Below are 25,145 nucleotides of genomic sequence, written 5' to 3' on the forward strand. Positions count from 1 at the left end.
AACTACCTTTGTCCTAAATTTGCTACTACTTACTGCTTAGTTAATCTTGCTTCTCTATTAGTTAATAATATTAAGTTAAGTGTTAATGTAGTACTACCTATTACTTCCTGCATAGTTACTTGTTAACAACGGACCATTATTCTAAAGTGTTACACAGGGTGTCATGTCATGTCACCCATGTGTTAGGGGTGTCACACTATTATCATCATCTTCTCATCTTTTCTTAATAGTCATAGTCAGGGGTGTCATGCACCTAATTTTTTTAATTGTTTTTGAATTTTTTACATTTTCATAAGACTGTCATGATAGTCTAGTGGGGTAATTTTATAGTTTGCATGTAATATACATTTTTATAATGAACCAAGCAAAATTACAACTGAACTCGACTGCGGTGTATGCCCTGCATTTTCATGTATGGAAAACAGCAGAATGTACTTTTTGATAACAGTTTTTATGCTTCATGGGAAAAACACAACCCCACATAAAAATAATAATTCTGTGTGAATCACGTAGGCTAAATGACATGAGTTGGCTTCACCAAAATTAAAAATGTTTATTTCATGTTCTCACCACAGGTGATGTTTCAAGCCGTATGGCTCTTCATCAGACAATGAACAAATACACTAATGAGCCCACTAACAGAAATTACATTACATGATAACCCATATGACACACACACAAAATAAAATAAAACTCAACACTGGGGCAACAAATTACCAAGAACAAATAACAACAATCTAACATAAACACCTGATTAGAAAAAAAATCAAACGTGAACATACAAATACAATCAGCATCATTAATGCAGAAAAGGATGAATATCAAACTCTTTGTTAAGAGCATTAAGTGATAAATGTGTTCAAAGTATAAATCCAATAGGCTTCACGTTTTTAAAAGCAAATTGTTGATATCACCCCCTCTACAAGGTAAATTGACAGCTTCAATGCCAATATATTGTGGTGTGGAAACCAACTGTTTAAATGTAACAAAATGTTGTGCAACTGGACTTCTAGGGTCAGCCTAATGGCACTAAGATGTTCGGCAGTCTGCATTTTGAGTTGTCTGCTAGTCCACACACGGACAGTGCAGCATATAAATAACATTACAAGAAATCGTTCCTCTGATCTTAACATTTTCCCTGTACAGGGATTCTTGATATTTTACTTTTAGTGTTTTCACTTTTATTTCAGCTATGTAATTTTTTGCCCGAGTGTTGAGTTTTTGTGTGTGTGTGTGTGTGTGTGTGTCATGTGGTTTATCATGTGATGTAATTTCTGTTAGTATTTAAGGGCTCATTAGTATATGTGATCATTCATCACTGATGAAGAGCCATACGGCTCGAAACGTCACCTGTGAATTCAACCCACATTTTTGAATTTTTGGAGCTGTGGTGTGCCAATTTTTCTTTCTTATTTTCAATTCTTCTTATTGTTTACAATAGTTGAGCACCCTCATTGAGGTTTTTTTTTTTGCCCATCAGATGTGCACATATTTTTTTAATTTTTTGTGGTTAACCAAAATTCATCAAAAGGTGATGACCTAAGCCACTATTAATTTTGTACCTACAATAATCGTGGAGCTTAATTATCAAATGTAAAAAAAATTTTTTTGTCTTTTGTCAGTTTGAATGATGCCTCTGGTCAGTGATTCCTCCTGCTCAAGGTTTGACGCCCCTTCTACCTTATTGTTTTGGAGCCAGCTGTGGGTCTGGGACGTGAATGTCATTTTATACTCTTTCCCTAATATGCGTTTCTTTCATTTTATCTCTAACATGCTCTTTAGAGTTTATAGCTATTTTTAAGATTCATAGTGATTATGATAATGATTTCAGTGAGATTTTCTCTGGAAATGTGATTTGTTTTAGTGACTGACATGCTGATTGTGAGACAACTGCATCCTCAATATACAGAGTCCACATAATATGTATACCTTACAATATTGTTCAAAATGGAAAAAACAAAAATTTACATTCTCATATATATATATATATATATATATACCTTACAATATTGCTCATTTTATAAGAGCCTTAAGGGTCTAAATGTCTGTTATTATTGTGGTTGGAGCTCCTTTTTTTATTCTGTTTTATTTTTAGAAGGCTAAAGAAGCATGTTATACAAGCCTTTATGTCTGATAACTTGTAGGCTTCTATTTCAGAAAATTACTGTACACACACACACATAAGCAAAGCACTAGTTTCATACTCCTGTGCCAATTCCATACATTTAACTTTTTGTGCTCATGATGATTAAAAACACAATTAAAATCTGACTTCATAATTCCTTGTTTTTTCCTTTATTTTCAATTTACATTAATTAAAATCATAACAAAACCAGAACCAAAAAGAGAGAACAAACAAACAAAAAAAAAACAAGATCATAATATTAATTATAACAAAAATATACACACCCTCACACACACACACATCCTGTTCAGTGATATGGCGATCCTTTGGGAGCAAAATTCCGGCATTGCCAAAAGAGTCCCTCTGTCTTTTGATCATCCCGCATAGTTCCGCATCCTCTGAGCAGGCTGTGTGTGTTGAATGAGGCTAGTTAGGGAGTGGGATGGTCTGGTAATTGTGGGAAATACTGATTGATAGATCAATACTAATAGCACCTTCTGAAGATGGACCGAGCCGTGCCGGGGGGGTCTTCCTGACGCTTCTCGAACCCCAATCTGCTCTCGTTCACATCCAGATTTTAACTTCGTTTTTTTCCTGTGTGAGGTAGCTTTTCTTGAAATATGAAGATCATGCAAATAAACAAAAATAGAAATGGTTTCCAAATTAATTTTCTGCTGTTATGTTAAGGGACCAAAACTTCCTAGTTTGGGCAATCATGGGGGGAAAAATAATGGTACACACACACACACACACACACACACACACACACACAAAAAGGAATGGAACTGCACTTTCCCCAATATTGTCGGTGTGTATAGGCACATGCTCACACACACAAACACATATAATTGTGAAAATATATAGATCTGGCTGCTTCAGTACAGACTGAATCAAGATTTTTTGTTACTATACACAGTAAATATGAACTTATTCCCTCCTCAGGTTTAACTTTTCACAAAATCTTGCATAATGTGATGTTTTCTTCTGAGTCAAAGTCAAGAGGCAGAGGGAAGGGTGAAGTGGGACTGGACATGGCCTTCTTTCTTTAGTGGGAGGGACTACTGTGGTATCCAGCCATGACGCTGTACAGCATCACCCAACCACCCACCCCCTGCAGGATGTGATGACATCAAGCCATGTTTCTGTCTTTCTTTGCACTCTCTCATTCTGTCCCCCTCTTGGCTCCCGTCAGGAGGAGGTGCTGCACTGAGAGCTTGTGGGAAACATGGCTGGATTTCAGAGGGAGAGACTATTTGGGGCCATCCCATTTAACGCTGGTTTTCCTGCACACTAAACATGGACAGCACGACTTTTTGTGTTTTTAGAGAAAAAAAAACTTTCGTCAATTTTCAGATTCTTTTCTTCCATATTTCGTTATTTGGAGAGTGTATTGCATCCTCACAGTTATTGCTCATCATTGGTATTTTTCCGTGTCTTATTTCATAATCCACATATGTTTTATTTATTTTTTTACAAGAAGCAGACTGCACCAATGTCCACTCCAAACTCCTGATCTGCTCCTCCGATGTCCATGGGAGCAATGTCCACGATGGGCAGCCTGGATGTCTTCTGAGTTTTGTACTCAATCACAGTCTTGGCCCACTGACCTGTGTGCTTCTGTAAGACAGCAAAAAAGCCATGTAAGAGGATAAATATATAAAAAATAAATAAGAATAAAATAAAAATAACTTAATATGAAAAAATATTTTATTATTTTATTTGGGGTCAGTAAGATTTTTAATGTTTTTAAACGAAGTCTCTTATTGCTCACTAAGGCTGCAGTTATTTGATAAAATATTGGGAAATATTATAACAATTTAAAATAACAGTTTTCTATTTTAATATATATTTTACAATGTCATTTATTCCTGTGATGGCAAAGCTGAATTTTCAGCAGTCATAAGTGTCATAAGTGTCACATGATCCTTCAGAACTCATTCTAATATGCTGATTTTGGTGCTCAAGAAGCATTTTATTATCAAAGTTGAATTTTTTTTTTAAAGTTTAAATTTTTTTGTGGAAACCATAATTATATTTTTTAGGATTTGATTGATAAATAGGAAGTTCAAAAGAACAGCATTTATTTAAAAAAAAAGAAATGTATTGTAAAATTATGAATGTCTTTACTGTTACTTTTGATCACTTTGATGTATCCTTGCTGAATAAAAGTATTCATTTATTTTAAAAAAATCATACCGACCCCAAACTTTTGAATGGTAGTGTAATTTATTTTATTAAAATTTAATAAAAATGTAATTATTTTTATTCATTTTCAACTAATTAATTTTATAACTATAGCCAGTATGTTCGAAAATTATATTTTATTGTGTGACTCACCTTGCAGCCATCCTCAAGTACTCCATATGTAAAGCGGCTGTTGCCCTCTGCTCTGATCTCCACATCATTGGAGCCCTGCAGCAGAATGGCCTTCTTCAGGTTGCCTGTGGCTTGGTCCATGTAAGCAACGCTGTTCTTGCAGTGGTAAGTGATGGTCTGAGTGGCCTCAGTAGACAGCAGTCTGAGGAAGTTCAGCTGGATGCTGGTAGTACTAGGAGTCTGGCTGCTATCAGCATAGCTGAACTGTTCGAGAAAGAGAAAATGTCTTTTAATACCTTTTTTAAAATATGGTCATTAATATAACTGAAAGAAAAGAGAGCTGATTAATTGTAACACTAGGTAGTGACACAGGGGGAAGGAGAGAGTATTTCAGCACAGCTCCTTGTCTCTGCTGGTTTATGATTGAATGTTACAGAGACTTTCAGTACCATGGACCAACAGAAATTCAGAACTGTGAACAGCTCCCCAAACCAGCTGTGGGAATTTGCAGGCACTCAGGCCGACAATAGAACAACTGTTCATAATCAATTCCAGATGTGCCTTTTGTGGTACTGTAAACTTTTAAACAGCCTTTTTATGATTTGTTTTGAGGTGTGTTTGTAGTCACTTTACTAAAATTTAAAGTGTACATCTCCAAAATCTAAGGATTATACTCACGTGGAATCCACCGTTCATGCTCTCTCCAAACCACACGTGCTTCTGTGCCTTGCTCTTGCTGCTCCACCAGTTCTTGCGTGGGATTTTGGGAGTGCTGGGCTTCACACAGGTCTCTCCGGTCTCCATGTTGCAGAAAACTTTGATGGCATCAGCACTGCTACCAAGGTTAGGATCCACCCAGTAGTCACCTGTGGATAGGGACCAAACATGTTTAAGTGAGTAATAGCGAGTATCATACACACAAGTGTGCTTGAATGAACATTTTCTAATGTTAGATTGTCTCTGAATCTCTCACCGCTCTTCCATTTCCACCCAGTAGTCACCTGTGGATAAGGACCAAACATGTTCAGGTGAGTGAGTATCATACACACAAGTGCACTTGACTGTTTTTTGAGCATGTGAATGTGACACCTTCTAACATTTTCTAACGTTAGATTGTCTCTGAATCACTTTTTTTTTTCCATTTCTTACCGCTCTTCCATTCAGGGTGACAGAGTTTCAGGTCTCTGCAGGACCGTGCAGGGTTCTTGCGGGAGCCATCTGGGCTGCGGATGACCTCGATCTGGCTGTTGATTGACTTCATTGTTGCGTCCACCTCCACATCATGTTGTCTAAGAGAGCTGGAGGCCTCGTCGGCACGCATGTAACGCAGAGGATCGGGCCCCTTCTCAGGCTGAGACAACCCAGCGAAGGCAGACATGTCAATGCCAGGGCCAGGGGGACCAGGAGGACCAGGGGGTCCAGAGTTACCAGGTGGACCCTAATGAGAGCAGATAGGAAGACAAAATGAATCAGACATCTTCTTTTCATGTTGATAGATCTGATGTCAGTGAATATTTCAGGTTTTATGTGCATGTATTAGAGTAAGATGCACTCACAATTGGGCCAGACTCTCCAGAGCGTCCACGAGGTCCAGATGGTCCAATGGGTCCAGGCTGACCATTAGTACCGTCCTTACCAGCTGGTCCAACAGGTCCTGCAGGTCCCTATTGCAAGTAATATGGGTTAAACAGACCATTAGTAATCCATCTGAGCATTAAATGAAGTTTCTAAATTGTTCTGTTGTCTCAGTTTAACTAGTTGAGAGCCACACTCACTTTAGCACCACTTGGTCCAGAAGGTCCAGCAGTACCCTGGTCTCCAGGAGCACCCTTTTTTGAGGAGACACAACAGAAATGTAAGCATATTTAATATCTCTACTTTACCACTGCAACTTGTTTATAAAAACTAATTCTTGTAAAAGAGACTCACAGGAGGTCCAGGCAGACCCTGCAGACCGGTGAATCCTCTGTGTCCCTTCTGACCTCTTTCTCCAGCTTCTCCTGCCTCACCCTTATCACCACGAGGTCCTTGGGGTCCCTGATGCAGAGAAATGGAAAAGCTCCATCAACATGTTAGCAACTATAAAGTGATATACAGTAAAGCCACAAAAATGACCTGATGTGACTTAATCCATATTTTTAACTTAAAAATATTATTTAAAAAATAAACCTGTCTATTTAGATGTTACCAAATCATTCACACTTTTTGCATTATAACTATATGGAGTTTAGGTGTAAGAAACTCTTCTGAAGTCGTCTGGTCAATTTACTGGATTTTCTTCATACTCATATAGTGTATGTGTGATATACACATGTTGATACTGGCTATTTCAAGATTTTTAAAGTCTGATGTGTATTTTCAGTGGTCTGTTTTGTTCCACGCACTTCATAAAATGTACTTACAACCATGCCTCTAGCTCCAGCGAGTCCAGGGGGTCCAGCAGGTCCTTGTGGGCCCTTTAGAAAGGAGAGAAGATGGTACATAAATAATAAATAAAAATACTTCATATAAGTGCTGAACATTGCTACATCTCTTTAGCTCTGGCCTTTTGATCTTCATAAGGATGGTCTTGCTTATTATCTTTCAGGTGAATTTTTTTGGGGAGAAATGTTAATGTTAGATCTGGTCTTAATGGTGTAACACTAATTACACTACTTGTTGATTGTAATTATGCCGTCAAAGCAGACGTATTCATAGATATATTGAATATGTTGAAGTCATGCTTTCTTGTATGCAGAAGATATAATCTGTATATTATTGAAAATGAGATTTCGGAAGTTGATGTACTCACATTCTCTCCTCTGTCTCCCTGTTTGCCAATTGGACCAATGGGACCATGGGCACCAGGTGCACCAGGAGCTCCAGGAGCACCAATCGGGCCAGTGTTACCACGCTCACCCTAGAAAAGCACAAGTAAAACACATTCTATATTATAGCTGGTTGGAAATTCATCTGTGCATTGACTAACCAACATTTTAGTCCAAAAGTCATTTTGAAATTCATAATTTTTTTTCAGTAAAATTATGTTAATATAATTTAGAAACGAAAAAAGATTCATTAAATTAGAAAAATAAAAAAAATTGTAAAACACAAAAGTAATATCAAAACAGTAATACAAACAAGTAATTTCACTAAAGGTCTCAGAAGTTTGGACCCCAGTGTATGTGACAATAGTGATATATTGTTTACTTGTATGGAATTAAAATTACGTACGTAAGCTGGACTGCTTTGTGATTTATAAAGATCAGAGGACATATGTTAATAATATAATTTAGAAACGAAAAAAGATTCATTAAATTAGAAAAATAAAAAAATTTGTAAAACACAAAAGTAATATCAAAACAGTAATACAAACAAGTAATTTCACTAAAGGTCTCAGAAGTTTGGACCCCAGTGTATGTGACAATAGTGATATATTGTTTACTTGTATGGAATTAAAATTACGTGTTCAAGCTGGACTGCTTTGTGATTTATAAAGATCAGAGGACAACAAAAGGATATTATATGAGTCTGTTTGTTCCTTCACCTTCACACCAGGAGCACCATCTCTACCAGGTGGACCATCAGATCCAGGATTACCCTGAGGACAAACAGAATTGATCTGGTCTTGATATGGTCTTATAATACAAAATGTTCAGTAAAGTGTTCACTGACTTCACTTTAGATGTATCTCTGTGTGAGTCAGATTATTGCAGTGTAGTTTTGCCTTGTTTGGCACTGATTTGATCATGTTATGCATGTATGTGTTCTTTACCTCACGTCCAGTCTCTCCAGCAGGTCCAGTTAATCCAGGAGGTCCAACAGGACCAGGAGGTCCACGGTCACCAGCAGAGCCAGAAGCTCCCTGTTTACCAGGCTCGCCCTGTGGTACAAATCATTTTCAGTTAGTGTCAGATTAGGGGCACTGCATCAGTATCAGATTTTCTGGGCAAAATATATTCTTGCGTAATAATACAAAATTAATTTTAAGAAAAAAATATTTAGATATTAATAGATATTTATATATTTATTTAGATATTAATAGATATTTATTATTTAGATATAAAATCATTTTTAATATTAATACTTAATATTAATTACTTTCTTGATCTTATACATAAAACCCACAAATCTATTCATTTTAACTTGAATTTAAACTGTGTTTGAATGAAGATGAGAGGTTTTCATATAGAAATGATGTTGCTCATGGGTTTGTTTACTTACAGAGGGTCCTGGAAGTCCTGGGAAACCTCTTTCACCACGCTGACCAGGCAAACCAACAATACCACGCTGACCAGAAAGACCAGAAGGGCCGGCAGGACCATCAGGACCCTACACAGGAGATATTGAGAGAAGAAATGTTAAGAATACAGTAAACAAACAATGAACCTGTACAGAATACACCTGCACCTTCGATGCTAAAATAAGTATGTATGAATGAATCTGAGCCTTACAGAAGGACCATCCTCTCCAGCCTCTCCCTTCTCTCCAGGAGCACCAGGTGGTCCACGCAGTCCAGCATCTCCTGGTCTGCCTGAGAGACCGGCATCACCACGAACTCCCTTAGGACCATCTTTACCAGCAGGACCTGCGGGGCCAGCAGTACCAGGATTACCCTGTGAAAGAATAATAAAAAAAAATAAATTGGATTAGGATAAGTTTAGGATAATACAGTCAATCAGTTTAAGTGAACTATGGAGGAACCACAGAGATCTGTCTGTGATATTGAGGAGCTTTACATTGGGGCCAGGTGATCCGACTCTTCCTGCAGCACCTGGGAAACCAGTGGCACCCTACAACAGAGAAATATATTGTTATTAAGAAACAATTTAACTCAATGCAGTCAAATATTTTTACTGTCAAAGTAACTGGTAAATACTTCAAAAGTGAATTGAAAATTATTACTTATGACTAATTGACTTATTAAGTAACTCACAGGGGCTCCTTGGGCTCCACGTGCTCCCTTAAGTCCTGTAACACCAGTTGGGCCCTGAAATCAAGCAGTGAACACCGATGAGCCAAATATAATCATTTAATCTGTGAAGAAACAGCACAAAGTTGATGCTTTATGCTAAACTCTAAATCACAAAGATTTTAAAGATGTCATGTGTCAGTAACCAAAACCAAGTTGCTTTCTAAAAAACTGCCTCTTTTAACCGCATATCAGTGTAAAACTGATTCACAAAATGCCTCAAAGTATCAATAGATAGTGAGGCAGAAACACTCACCACTGGGCCGGGTGCTCCTGATGGTCCTTGGGGTCCAAGGGATCCGGCCTCACCTTTCTGTCCTGCTTCACCCTGCTCTCCCTTAATTCCAGGCTGGCCATCAGCACCCTAAAGAGTGACATTGACAAAAGGTTGTTATCAGATTGATCTTACTTATGACTAAATGCTTTAATTTCCAGTTTAATACATACGACACTCCCTAATCGATCATTGTAGCCTCATTTTACATTGTAGCCATAGAGAATTGTACATTTTTAAGTGTAACTATAGAGTACTGTGTTATTTAGCATGTCTATTGGGTTTCCAATATATGTGAAAATGATTACATTAATTGACACAATGTTTTGCTTATTTTATTGATGCTCTTTAAAATGCCAAAATCCTGAGATATTTCTCTTACGAGAATATTCCATTTTAAAAATTAATACAATGTATAATGGTGTTAGTGCCCATAATTGTATTGTAGAATACCTTTTCATTCAAAATATTATTAATTGGTTGTTTTTTATTGCTTTTTTAAGTTCAGTTTAATCTTCTGTCTACACAGTTGCTAAGCCATTATAGCAGTGTTGCCTTATTAGAAGTCCTTTTCATTTTGGAGTAAAATCTGTAATGGAAAAGATCTTTTATGATAAATGACAGTCTATGATATTAGCTCTGCAGTAAAATGGAGGCTTTTTGTAACTGTGTTTGTACTTACAGGAGGTCCAGCAAAGCCAGCAGGTCCAGGTGCACCAATCTCACCACGATCACCCTAACAGGATGATAAAAGGATGATAATGAATAAGAAGAAACCTAAAGATAACCTTTGACAAAACCACAAACTCCATTCTTTCTTCCATTTGCTGTCTAGTTGTAATAAATTACACTAATAATCACATTAAAACAAAAAAACAAACAAATATGTTGCTTACAGGGGCACCACGAGCACCAGGAGCACCATTTGAGCCAATGGGACCAGTTTCACCCTGTGAGAAAAGACAAAGTGCCATTAAACGAGAATTAAACAACCTGCTCACTAATTTTAGCATGCAACCATTGGTGGAAGACCACAGTAAGGATGAGACATTGACCTTAGCGCCATTGGGACCAGAAGGACCAGGTGGACCAATTGGACCAGTTAAACCCTGGTAAAAAAGATGACAGAAACATCATTACTTATGACGAGCAAGAAAAAAGCAAGCAATTTCTTACATCTGTTGTCTTTATATCACTTACTCTTCCACCATCTTTCCCAGAAGCACCTTCAGGTCCTTTCTCTCCGGTGTCACCCTAGTAAAATGAGACATTAAGTCATAAAGTCATTCAGTAGGTTAATACATATGTAATATGACATTAGGTTGATGTAATCACTGAGAAGAGGGATAGTACAATTTTTAAAGACACTTACTCTGTCACCTTTAGCTCCAGAGATTCCAACAGCTCCTCTCTCACCAGGCATGCCCTGCAGGCCAGAAGTGCCCTGAGCTCCTGGAGCGCCAGCCGGTCCAATTGCACCCTATTGGAAATCAAGCAGAGATGTAAAGGGGGAGTCTGAGAGATGGCACAGTCAGTGAGATTTTTTTTAAAGTAGGCTAATTAATACTTTTATTCAGTGAGATGCATTAAATTGATCAAAAGTAAAGGTAAAGACATTTATATTGTTACAAAATATCTATTTCAAATAAATGCTTTCTGTTCATCAAAAAACCTTATCACAGTTGCCACAAAAATATTAAGCAGCACAACTGTTCATCATGGATAATAATAAGAAATGAGCACCAAGTCAGCATATTAGAATGATTTCTGAAGGATCGTGTAACAGTGAAGACTGAAGTAATGGCTGCTATAAATTCAGCTTTGTCAACAAAGGAAAAAAAATACATGTCAAAGTACATTAAAATAGAAAACAGTTATTTTAAATTGTAATAATATTTCACTATAATAATAATAATTTGACGAGTTTTTTAATTTAAAGAGCTTAAGAATTAAGAATGAACAGATTTGATGGAACAGTAGAGCACAATCTCACATCAGATGTGATGTGGTTCTCACCTTAGGTCCATCAGTTCCGGGAGTTCCTGGAAGTCCTCTTGATCCCTGGAGACCCTGAGAGCCAGCGCTTCCTCTCTCACCAGGGAAACCACGTTCACCCTAAGAGAAGCACAGAGAAGAGTTATTTTTGTGTAATGACACATTACTACTGATTTCCAGTAGTAATTTGGAGTCTTGTTAATTAAAGATATGAACTCACTCTTGGTCCAGTGGGACCAGCAGCACCACCCTCTCCAGAAACACCCTATAAAGAGAAAGAATAGGAGAGAAATTCAGCATAATACTTAGTCACTAATAACATCACAACAACACAAATGGAAAATTATAATAAATATCTTAAGTGATGCTCACCTGGTCACCAGGTTTACCAGGCTCTCCAGGGGATCCAGTAGGTCCTGGAAGACCCTGTGCAGAAACAGAGTAATTCTTAGAAAAACCCTGATACCATGAAACTGTGATTATTATTACATATAAATAATTATACTTTGAGTCCTGACTCCTTGTTTGGCTTCAGTAATTTAAAAAGAGTGCAGTTTTCTCTTTCAGAATTGAATAATATATTTGGATATTAATATGAATGTACCTGGAAGCCAGATGGACCAGGCTGACCCTGCTCTCCTCTCTCACCAGCTACACCCTAAAAGCACATTGAAATCACAAGTGTTTCAGACCATGGTCTGAAAGAATTGAGATCATAAGACATTGTGAGTAATGTGATGTAATACTCACAGCAGGGCCAGGTGGACCAGCAGCTCCAGTCTCTCCATCTTTACCAGGCAAACCCTAATAGAAGAAAAAATAAAGAGGGAAAGAATGAGAAAAATGCATTTCTACATTTTCTTGATGCGTGTCTGTACACAAACTCTGCTAGGTGTTGGTATATGATTGCTACGGTTTTCTGAATGGTTTCAAGCACACTGTGTGGTTGCTAGGGTGTCCTGAATGGTTGCTAGGTCAAAAGAGCCCAACCCAAGTGTGTGTGATATTCCAGTTATGATTTGGGTTCCTTCTTGTAAGTCTGTAAATCTATAGGACTTCATCAGCTGTAAACCAGATTACTATTAGGTATAATAGTGATGTTTGGTGTATGCTTATGAATAATTATTTCTTATCAGTTACTGTATTTCATAGGAGTTAGTCTGGAGATCTGGTATCTTCTGACATATAAGGCCAAGTAATCTGGATATGCATGTCTATTGAACCATGACTTACTCTAAGACCAGGGCGCCCAACAAGTCCTTTCTCTCCAGATTTTCCAGGTTCACCCTGTGAAAGAGAGATATGATCCAATGACGTACAACACATACACTTCCCAAACATTGTTATGGACCTAAACATGAACACCAGTAGCTGAAATGCAGAAACACTCCAATGGTCTCACATTGGCTCCCTTAGGTCCAGGGAATCCCATCACTCCAGGCTGACCACGAGCTCCCAGAGGCCCAGGAGGACCAGGGCGTCCATCTTCACCAGGGGCACCCTATAATGAATAAAATATGTTCAGGACTGAACTGAAATTAGAAATTTCCCAGTGGATATTGAGTCTATGTATACTGTTCAAACTTCAAAGGTTTGGGGTTGGAAGGATTTTTTTGTTTTTGAAAGAAATCTCTTATGTTCACCAAGGCTGGATTATTTGAGCAAAAATACAGTAAAAACAGTAATTGTCATGGTGCTGCTACTGTGAGGGAATGAGGAGACGAAGGAGTGAGGAGACGTAGGAGCATTTACAATGAAGAAAGTCTTTATTTATCCAAAGGAACAGAGGAACACACACGTAGAAGGGGAATTGACGTTTTAGACAGGACGCAGGACTCAGGAAAACACAGGGCTTAAATAGAGAACTAAACGGGACACAGCTGGAATCAAATAAGGGCATAATCAAACATGATTAACAAGGGAGAAACTAGGTCATGGAGCATGTGGGGGAGGAAAACAAACACAAAACAGTCCATTAACAGTAATATTATGAATTATTGTTAAAATTTAAAAGAACATTTCTATTTTAAAATATTTTAAAATGTAATTTATTCTTGTGATGGTATAGCTGAAATATCAGCAGCAATTACTCCAGTCTTCAATGTCACCATCATTTTATGCCAATTTGGTGCTCAAGAAACATTTCTTTATTATAATACTTTTTCAGGATCCAGCATTTATTTGAAACAGAAATCTATTTTAAAATTAAAATGGTCTTTATTGATATTGATCAATTTAATGCATCCTTGCTGGATGAAAATATTAATTACTTTCTTTCAAAAAAATATTTTTGACCCCAAACTTTTGACCAGTAGTGTATATCTGTTTGCAGGCTGTAACTCTTTACTGTTACAGGAAAAATGAAAGTGCTTTAAATTATATAGATACTCACAGATGGTCCAACTTTTCCTTGAGGTCCAGCATCACCAGGGCGTCCAGTGAGACCCTGTTAGAAGAGGAAACAGATGAATGGTCAACAATCATAAAAGCTGATTTTAGATTGTAATGTCTGTTATCTACAGTTATGATGATCTAAATTGCCCTGAATAATCAGTTTTCAGGTAAATCCCAGAAATACCACAATCACTTACTCTGGCTCCAGGAAGACCGGGCTCTCCTGTGCGACCAGGATCTCCAGTTGTTCCTTTCGGGCCAGTCAAACCTGGAACACCACGATCACCAGGTGCACCCTATCATAGTACAGAACATTTGAGTACAGAGGAAATACATGGTTTTGATTAGATGAGTAACCAATTATGAGTCTAAATCACCAACCTTTGCTCCAGCTAGACCATCCTGACCAGGGAATCCACGGTTACCTGGAGCTCCCTAGTAAATAACAACACATATAGGCTTATTAGTGTGGTTCTTTATCATTCAGTTAATCAGTAAATCTAATTAAGATAAGAAACACACTCTTTCTCCAGGAGGTCCATTTGGTCCGGCAGAACCAGGCTCTCCTCTTGGTCCTCTCTTGCCTTCCTCTCCAGATGGCCCAGGGGCACCCTGAGGTCCTGCAACACCCTGTGTAATTAGGAAAAAAATATGACTGATTAGTTTGCTATAATATTTCATATGATTGTAGCTGATACAATATAAATGACGACTGATGATAGGTATAATGTTGGTTACTTACATGCTCTCCCTTGGGTCCAGCCTCGCCTTTAAATCCTGGGATACCAGGGTCTCCCTGTATAAACACAAGCGTGTTTTTATTAATTAGTACAATGGCGAACCTCAAATGGCAGAATAATCAGTAACCTGTGCAATCCGGATCATCCATATTAAATTACTAATAGATGTCTGGGAAACACTGAGAGCTTTTTAATTGGACATGATTACGTACAGATTGTCCTTTAGGCCCAAGTGGTCCAGTAGATCCCTGAGGTCCTGGCGGGCCACGGGGTCCTGGGAAACCAGGTGCACCAGCGATGCCAGGACCACCCTGCAAAAGAGAAAAATGTTCACAATAGATTTACTGCAACAGTGTGACCAGTGTTAAGACTAAACATTATTTTAAAATATACAGAGAAATGAGTGAAAGAGAACAATAAATTATATGGATATACTCACAGCAGATCCTTTGGCACCAGGAATACCATCAGTACCAGGGTTACCCTGCATAACGAGAACATTTAATTTCAAAATACTGCATATATTGTTTACACTGATAAAGAAAATCAAATCATATTTTGCTTGTCACATTATCTGTAATATTACTCACAGATGCACCGGCGGGTCCAGGTGATCCAGGTGTACCGGCCTCTCCACGGGGTCCTTGTGCACCCTCAGGTCCACGAGCTCCAGTGGGACCAGCTTCACCCTGCAGGAGTGAACATTATATATCATTACCAAGGATCTGTGCAAATTAAAAATGCTTAAATTTGAGAATGGGTTAAGAATTCGCAGTGAAGTGCTATAGATGACTGATATTTTACCTTAGCACCAGGGGATCCTGGGAAACCTGGAGCACCAGCAGGACCAACAGGGCCCTGAGGACAGAAACATCAACAAATGATCAAAGAGGTGTGCTTACTTCCTTCTAACTACATTTTAAAAATATCTTTAGTAAATACTGAGTGAAATTATTTGGCTATCATTAAGTTTAATTATATATATATATATATATATATATATATCTGCATTATATCGACAATCGTCCACCTTGATATCTCTATTAGTTATCATTAGCAATAGCATTAATGAAGTTAAACTTTAAAAACAGAATGGAGACCATGATTTTAAGTGTATATAGACTTCTAGTATGTGAGAACCTGCAGTTGAAGAAGTGAGGAAATGCACTTACAGGAGGACCAGCAGGACCAGGCAGACCATCATTACCACGGGCACCCTGTGGACAGACATATGTAGACCATTACAGTCTGAAGCCACCTTCAGCTGCAGAAATTTTGATCATATATTGTATTGTTAATTAGGCCAGTTATCTGAGTGTTCACTTACAGCAGCACCAGGAGGCCCGGGACGACCTCTCTCACCGGGCAGACCACGTGGACCCTGATAGGCAAAAAAAAACAGGATGGAGAGTGTTAGATGCACTATGTCAGTGTCAGAAAACTACAGCTAAATTAATCATCAGGCCATTTCTGACTCTAGGTACTGACCATTGGTCCAGGAGCACCGTTCTCACCATTAGCACCAGCTTCACCCTGGAAGAAGAGAGAGGAGACTGGTTACACCTTACAGTTGTATAATGTTAGGTCAAATCAATTTGCTCAGAACATAATTAAAATGAATTAGCACATTTAGCATTTGGTAGGCTTATATATTTCACTATATATTGCTCAAAGTTCGGGTATCTTTATATGAGTCTTTATAGTTTAAAATATGTTTATCTGTAGAAATTAAATAATTAAATTAACTTAAAATTAAATTAAATTATTTAATCATATATATTGATCCAAGGCAGATTTGCAAACAATAATTCTTTACAACTACATAAACATTTGATAAATGTCTGTTATAATTCAGATGCCCTGTGAAATCTGTGTGCATTTTATTCTTACGTGCTTTTTGTCAAATATGAATATAGACAGTGTCATTATGACTTTTGCGTAGTTTATCTGTTACAGTTGGGTGTTAATGAGCAGGTAGTGAATCTCCATTTCTCAAAGGTTTTTATAGGAGTACTTTTATTTTAAAACATCTTTATAGTTTAAAATATCTCTGGAAATTAAATACAATAAAATTATTCAATAATATATATTGTTCCAAAGCAGATTTGCAAACAATAATGCCTTAAAACTACATACATTTGATATGTTAGAATTCTGATGCCCTGTGAAACTTTTTTGTCAGATATGATTATAAACAGTGTATTAGGATGAATTTTACGTAGTTTATCTGTCAGAATTGAGTGTTTTGGCTGACTGTTTTTATGTTGCTCTACCTTAGCACCTGCAGCACCAGCCTCTCCTTTAGCTCCATCCAGACCTGGGTGTCCCTACAAACACATTCAAAGGTTAAATGCATGTATTTATACAGAAGTAAACATACAGAAAAACAATTAATTCCAGATGAAGCTCACTCTGTGTCCCTTGATGCCAGGTAGGCCAGGGGTTCCGGGGAATCCACGGGCTCCCTGTCATATATATAAATAAGAAACATATTTAGTGATTATGTTCCATCTTTGAAAAAATGTGATTATATTAAATTGTATGACTATTTTCAGAATACAAACAAGTGACTAAAACGATTGCATCCTGGTCTTTGTTTGTGTACGTTGTTTACCTGAGGCCCTGGGGGTCCACGCTCACCAGCCTTACCAGGTTTGCCAGCCTCACCCTGGAAAATGAGTGCGCAGAGACATTGAAGTTTGTATCTGTCAAGCATTCAACATTTGGACAAGGTTGAATATCAATCCAGTGGCAAAAACTACTCACATCACTTCCAGGTTTTCCAGGGGGCCCAGGTGGGCCACGGGGTCCAAGGGGACCCTATAGTAAAACAATTGTTATAAATTGATTAAACTGCATTGTGTTCTAGTAAAGCAGTCTGCAAAGCCATGCCATTCTCCGTGTGCATCTGAATGCATCATCTGTGTGGGTCATGTAATATGTGAGTATATAAAATGTCATACTGTATGTGTGTGCATGTAGGCAAAATTTGGGACACTCACAGCAGGGCCGGGTTCACCAGCCTCTCCAGGGTTGCCTTGGAAACCTTGTGGGCCCTGGAATGGAAACAAATGACAGTGTGGGTTTAGGAGTTGGTGTTGGTGTGTGCTAACATATTACTCATATCTGTCTCGTCAATGGTAGCTTCTGTTGAGAATATAATCAGCATTATGTTGTATTTTTCTGGAAATATGACATGATTATGAATATGAATGATGTGTGTTTACTTACAGGTGCTCCAGAGGGGCCGGGAGGACCACGGGGACCCATTGGACCCTGTAGAAACAGATAAAGTTGAAATGCAGCATGGCAACTTTGAAACAAAAAATAAATAAACAGCATGACTGTGTTGTGTTTTCCAATCATTTAAGATTAATTATGTTTCAATGTGTGTGATTTATTTTTAGTAACCACATTTATTTTGGATATATGTTTATACTGTATGTTACAAGCTTTGAATCTGTCAAGCACTGTAACGTTCTGAGAACAGGTGGCATTTGAAAATGCTATTGTGACTAAATAAGTAATTAGGGGGCACTAAAGATTAAAAACAGGTAACAGAATTTGACTCTCCTGATATTATTCTTTATGTTGCAGAATACAATAATTTATTTAAATTGAAAAAAAAATGGCTTACAGTCATAGTGTTCTTCAAGTACAATTATAATGCAGCACCTTAAATATAGCACAATGCTCAAATATTGAAACTTCAGGTGACTTTTATTAATTTGTGCATGTTGTTTTTGCTTTTTTTTGTATGAAATGCTTTGGCAATATGACTGAAAAAATTTACATGCAGAGTAAAAATTTAAAATTTAAATTCCAGCTTGAAATGAAATATCATTCCAGAGCATTCCGCAAGGGGGCAGACTTTACAAACTTTTCATATAACAGTTTATGAATTATAGAACTATATACTATGATAACTATTAATATTTGTATTATTCTGACAGATCCATATTAGCCAAAATGAGTACTTATAAAATATTGACTTATATGTGACGTGAGATTCTTTCAAAATGGGTTGCAGTTTAAACCAGAAAAAAAAGTATTTCATACAATTTCAAAAGTTATTTAATATACATATAGATATGTTTGTGTTTGTGAACACAGTTTTTCTCACCATTGGTCCCTGCATCACACCCATCTGAGCACCTCCTGCCTTCTCATCAAAACCACCAGCCATCTGAGCAGCAAAGTTCTGCACACACACACACACACACACACACACAGAAAACCAAACTTACAGTAACCCCGCAAAAGGGCAGACAAAAATTTAGAGAGTAGATGAAATGAGAGGAGAAACATACTCCTCCAAGTCCAGGGGGACCATTAGGTCCGGTCCAGGGGGTCCTGGGTTTCCAGGTGTACCAGGCTCACCATCTCTCCCTCTTGGACCGGGGCCTCCCTAAGGGGTGGGAGTCAAAAAAACAAAAAACAGAGCATAATTGGAAAAGAACAGAGATTAACTAAAGCCTTTTCACATGACAGCATCCTGCAGAGTGTGTCCACTGCCCCCTTAATGTAACCGGATAACTGCTAATAAGGTCTGACATTACTTTACCAAACAAGTTTGAGAAAAAAGTTACTTACCTTCTCACCCTTAGGTCCTGTCTCGCCACGTGCTCCCTGCTCTCCTAGGGGTCCCTGAAATCACAAAAAGAAAAGTTAAAAAACAAAAAAGTCAACAAGTAAAGTTGTAGGTATCTGAAATGAAAAGGACAACAGTACATTCGAATAAACGTTCTGGAGAGCCCCCTAGTGGAGAAGTGCAATGATGTGTGACAAATTATTCAGAAACCAACTAACAAAGTGTTTATGATTCATCTCACCATTGGGCCAGCAGGTCCTCTTGGTCCTACAACCTACAGAAACAAACAAATAAATATTATTTTCCAACTCCAGTTTTTAAAATTTGGTCAAATTAGTGCAAAACACAAAGATCTTTACTGGTGAAATGACTTACATCTGCAATATCGCCTGGTTCTCCTTTCTGTCCCTGTGTAGAGTAAGAAAGAACATATTTAAGACTTAATATACAATTTACATAGGTAATTCTATTCAGTATTCAATCTAAATACTGGGGGAAGTCGTGGCCTAATGGTTAGAGAGCGTCGGACTCGAAACCCAAAGGTTGCAGGTTCAAGTCTCGTACCGGCAGGGATTGTAGGTGGGGGGAGTGAATGTACAGCGCTCTCTCCCACCTTCAATACCACGACTGAGGTGCCCTTGAGCAAGGCACCAAACCCCCAACTGCTCCCCGGGCAAGAATTAAGAATATTATGCATTTCTTAAATAAAGATAAAAAAGTCAAGGTCTCACCTTTGCACCAAGTGACCCTGCTGAATCATGTCACAGGATGAAGAAGATAAAGATTGATAGTTAGACACAGGAGGAAGTAGTTTTGCATGTATTCAATCAATTAGCAAATATTCAAACACATACAAAAACAACCAATGTTGTAGAATAACAGTCTGTCTGGAGTTGTAACATCTGAATCATATACATTCATAACAATACTGCTGGCTCATCATAAAAAACTAGAGGTCACCAAAGGGTCAGGAAAAAAACGGCTGCGAATGAAGCAATCAGCTAATACTGACTCATAATGAGGACGGTAAACTAGTCAGACACTCAGTGTTACTGTAAGAACTAATGAACAGCTACTCCCTGCTGAAACTACATAGCTGAAAAGACCAACTCAGCGGCACCCCACTAGGCCGTGTACCAAAACAGCATCATTCTCTTCCCAATCTGCTTTGGTTAAATTGTTAAAAGCAGAATATGAAGGTGCAAGCTCATGATCAGTTTAAAACATAATAAAATGTTTATCATTTTTAAATTAGAAGCAATATTAGGCTATATGCTGCTCAGCAAATTAGAATAAAATATTTAGTGAAAACTCATTCTGTATCAGTGCATGAGCTGATTACAGTGAGCTAGAGTATATTAAAATCAAAACGTTTCATCATATTTTGTTAACTATGTTCATCTTATTATTGTGTGTATCTGTGCAGCAGCAACACACACAATTTTTAAAATGAACAATATCAGCTGTCAAGGTTCACTGAACATGAAGTAAATGAAAAAAGTTGAAAGAACACTTCTAAATTTTTTGTTAATTAGGTTGTTTGAATGAGGTTGTGCCATGACCTCCCATTCAAAGACTCATTTTCTTGTTTTTCAGCTTTTTCCAAAATAAAGCAGTCTAAGGCCAAGGTGAGTCCACTTTCAAGAAATCTATTGTCTTTTTTGTGTTAAAAACTGAATATCAATCTATTTGAACTGTGTGTCCCTCAGTGAAAGCATAAAATAAAATAAAATAAAATAAAATAAAATGCTGCAATAATTCTTTTAATTAAAAAAGTAAAATGAAATATTTTGAGACTAAAGTATAAGTTAGCTCGAAACATGACCAATACAATCATACATTTCCTTTTTTGAAGAAGTGACCAAATATCTTGTCTAAAAATAATGGATTTCACAGCAAACTAGTGTCAAGCTTGTGTTCTTTCTATAAGAAAAAAACTACTATCAAAGTAAAATGTAAAGTGGACACATTTTAGCCATAACAGTCTTTAACTGAAAAAACATAATTTGCACTATAATGCAAACGTAAAACTTAAAAGTGTTGCTTTCTTCCCTTTAATTGTTTGCTTTGAGTTCTGAATGCAATCACATGACCAACTAGTGTAGTCTAGTGGTATGTGGCACTGTTGCCATAGTTACAGAACTCAAAGCAGATAGCAGGACAGGTATGATAAGCAAAGAGAGGTGTATGAGCAGAGAGCGGACCGATAGGTTCGTCGGTGTCAGCTGGGCAGATGGGACAGCACTCTCCAGGTGGAATGATGGGATTGGCACAGTCTCTCAGGTCCTCACAGATGACCTCATCACATAGCACTGCCCCTGCATCACACACACAGATGCGGCATGCTTCTGGTTTCCATACTGCACGGTCTGCATACTGCTGGCCATCTTGGATGCAGCCCCCAAAGTCTTCCTCTGCAGCCACCAGAAGGGGGCAACAGAAAGGAGTGCATGGGGGTAAGAGACAGGTGAGCGACATAAAAATATACTTATATAGCTTATACAGATCTCCTAATAATTTTGAAATATTTTAGAAATATACATATATATATATATATATATGCATAAACAAAATTGTAATTTCTGTCCACCTGGTAGCTGGCATCTGGTTACATTTTCATTATACATTCACCACAACACTGGCTATTAATATTTGCAGGGTGCATATCTGACACCCTGGCGTAAAATGTAGTCTCCTGTAGTCTGCGTATTTGTAACTGAACCCCAAATCTACTAAACTAGCCATGAATGGGGCTTTCTCAAACACAGACTGGGCTGCATTGACAGCCTGGTGCCTTATGCAAACACACCCCTCTCAAAAGCTCCATCTGGATCTAATGGTCTCACTTACCACCAGGGCAAATACACCCTCATGGGTCGGAAAGGACAGCCCTTATACACACAGAACCCCTTGAAATGTTTGCTTTTCAAATATTCATATGAAAGTGTAATTTGACTTTAACTTTCAGCCCTAGTGCACATGAATGCTGCAAATATAGCTGTTTAAATCTGAACTGTAAATATGGAAAATCCACTTTTCTGGGATGCAAATATAGTCCGGCCTAAGCAAGCATTCTGTGTAATTAACATTTCCTTGTTTACTGAGGAGTGAGAAATTTAAGGAGCACAGTGAGAACACAATGAGATCATCAACCTGGTCATTATTCTTCTATCCCTTCATAGTTTACCAAATATCACAGATGACACTCTTCCAAGATGCTTGTGCCTCTTTGAGGTTGCCAGTCTGATGTTTTGCCGTTTCAAACAACATTCCACAGACCCCCTCCCTATCCACCCACCAAACCTAGTTCCCCAAATCTCCTTCTAATCGAAGTAAAATCACCTGAACTAAACCCGAAATATTTTTTGCTTTCCAAACCATTTGCACGTGTACTAATGGTGCACCGTTTGATCCCTTGGAGCAGTGATCCTCAAATCTGGCTCACGAGATCCACTTTCCTGCAGAGTTTAGCTCCAACCCTAATCAAACACCTGAGTTTGCTAATCAATGTCTTCCGGATCATTTGAAAATCACAGGTATAGTTGTTTGATTAGGGTTGGAGCTAAACTCTGCAGGAAAGTGGATCCCGCGAGCCAGATTTGAGGATCACTGCCTTGGAGGAACCTTTGCTCCCAATCTTGAGTGAAACAGTGCTCACACTACCACTAGTGGATGTATTAATGGCCTATATATGGAGTTCAATCATTTTAATGCTGAAACGGTTACACATAAGCCTTTTCTTTACATTGTAGAAATAATTAAAAAAAAAACTTGAGGCATCCATTTGTTGTTCCTCGGTTTGCCTCACTGGCTTAAGTTCCTCTGAGAACTCTAAAGATGGTCAATATTTTCTCCAGGTATCTCATTATAAAGAAAATTAACACTTTAAATAGCCTACATAATGAAAATTGCCTAGAAACTTTGAAGCAAGTTTGCATTAAATTTGCATTAAAAACTAAAATAAATAAATAAATAAGAAATAATACATCTAATAATGCAATGACTTTTATGGAGCTTGTTTTTTTTCCTGTCAGTAATTTTGTGGTCTCGCACGACTACTAGCACAATTAGCCATCAGTTAACTGTTTTAAAAATATTAAATGTATATTAAAGTGATAAGTAATGAGAGAAACATACGTTTTGTCACTGTACCGTAATGATACTGATCCTTTCCAACTGAAAGTGCTCGAACGGTGTATTGTTGCTATAGTAACCTCCTCACGAGAAAGTTACTTGGCGAGCATCAGTTTTGCGCCCTGATTAACCTGCATTCTAACTTTTGTGGTTGCTGAACCTTTGTTTAGAAACGTTAATGCAAATTGAATACGTAGATAGCCTACTTTAGGTGTTTTGTTCTTTAACATTTAGCTAACTTTGAAATAATACACACAAGAGTCTGCGCGTGTTAACCTGTCGCGCAACCTCCGCATCTGTCATTCTGTCAGCACTGCGCGTGACCGAAGAGCGAAAACCAGAACGTTCACATCAATGGAGCTGGATACAGCAGCTTTTGCGCTTTAACGCGTCGCGTCGCTTGTTTGCATTGTAGACAGCAATCAAACTTTGGGATAACTGCAGACTTAGACTTAAAATACAAGCATGCGGTCTCATATTTAAAAAATGATCCAAGACATTCCACAGTCCAGAGGTGAAACGCGCAAACCAAACTGATCCATTCCAAACTATCCTCTCATGTCACCATGGCAACACCGTACACTTTTTTAGCAGAATACTTTGAATTTCAATGTGAAAAACTCCAACTTACGGTCATCTTCTTGTTGACATCTTACAAGGGATAGCAAAACGCAATGCGTTGCTACAAATAGCAGGAGAGTCCGTGAATCCACTAATCTGAACATGTCTAAAGGTTAGACATGCAGGTCCTCAGGGGTGAAAGTCGCCGAAGAACCGGCGGAGCGGCAGCTCTGTGCTCGCGGGGAGTGTGAAAGTGGATGTGGGTGTATTTGGGAGGATCCGACGCCAGGCACACACAGACAGAGCCCACCGCGTCAGTCAGAGCTCCGCGGTGTTATGTCCACTGGCGCATTTATGAATCTTAGTATATCCCAAAAAGTGAGTCCAACCCCGACCCCCATGAGCGCTGAAATACGAGGCATATCAGCCCCCCACCCCACACTATTGGGAAAGAAGAGGGGGAAAAAACTCCGCCACTCCTCTGTCTCAAGAACAATTCCATCCAAACCCATCCACCCCTCCCCTCATTGCCCTTTCCTGGCAAATGGTGGCCTTTCTCGCTGTGCTTTTGTATAAAAGTGCATCAGAATGGCCTTTGCTCAGAAGAGAGACTTGGAGAACCAAAATACATTCATTGTTTCAAAGATTTGGACCCACTAGGTTGCACATGACCATTAAAAACTCAAGATAATGTCATGAAGTATCAAAATACTGTGAGTATGAGAACCATGGGTGGTCATACATAAGGTGTCAGACCTGATGCATCAGATATATCTGCAGTTTGCATTTTCAATAATACTTCAACATTTTTGCAAGGGGTTATGAATTCCAAAAACAATGTTACTGGTGCTATAGTGAACATCTTGTTTATGGATGTCCCACAAATCACTGTGAATAAGATAAGAAACATCATAGAGCATATTGTCTTATTGATTCAACAATGTCACAATTCCAACTTACTAAACTTGTATCAACTAACAAACGACAAACCTCCAATACTTGGCACAACCTGACTAAATTTAAACATTATTTCTCCGGTAGAGCGCCAGCTGCTTCAGAGTTAT

At 38.1% G+C, this 25,145-nt stretch overlaps 1 pseudogene; it reads right to left on the bottom strand.

Annotated features, from left to right (window-relative positions):
- Nucleotides 1-3,590: 3,590 nt before the first annotated feature.
- LOC107745787 (collagen alpha-1(II) chain-like) lies at nucleotides 3,591-24,475 on the bottom strand (annotated as a pseudogene).
- Nucleotides 24,476-25,145: the final 670 nt, after the last annotated feature.

This window comes from Sinocyclocheilus rhinocerous, unplaced genomic scaffold, assembly GCF_001515625.1.
Source record: "Sinocyclocheilus rhinocerous isolate Xijiao unplaced genomic scaffold, SAMN03320098_v1.1 scaffold558, whole genome shotgun sequence".
Classification (NCBI taxonomy): Eukaryota; Metazoa; Chordata; class Actinopteri; order Cypriniformes; family Cyprinidae; genus Sinocyclocheilus; species Sinocyclocheilus rhinocerous.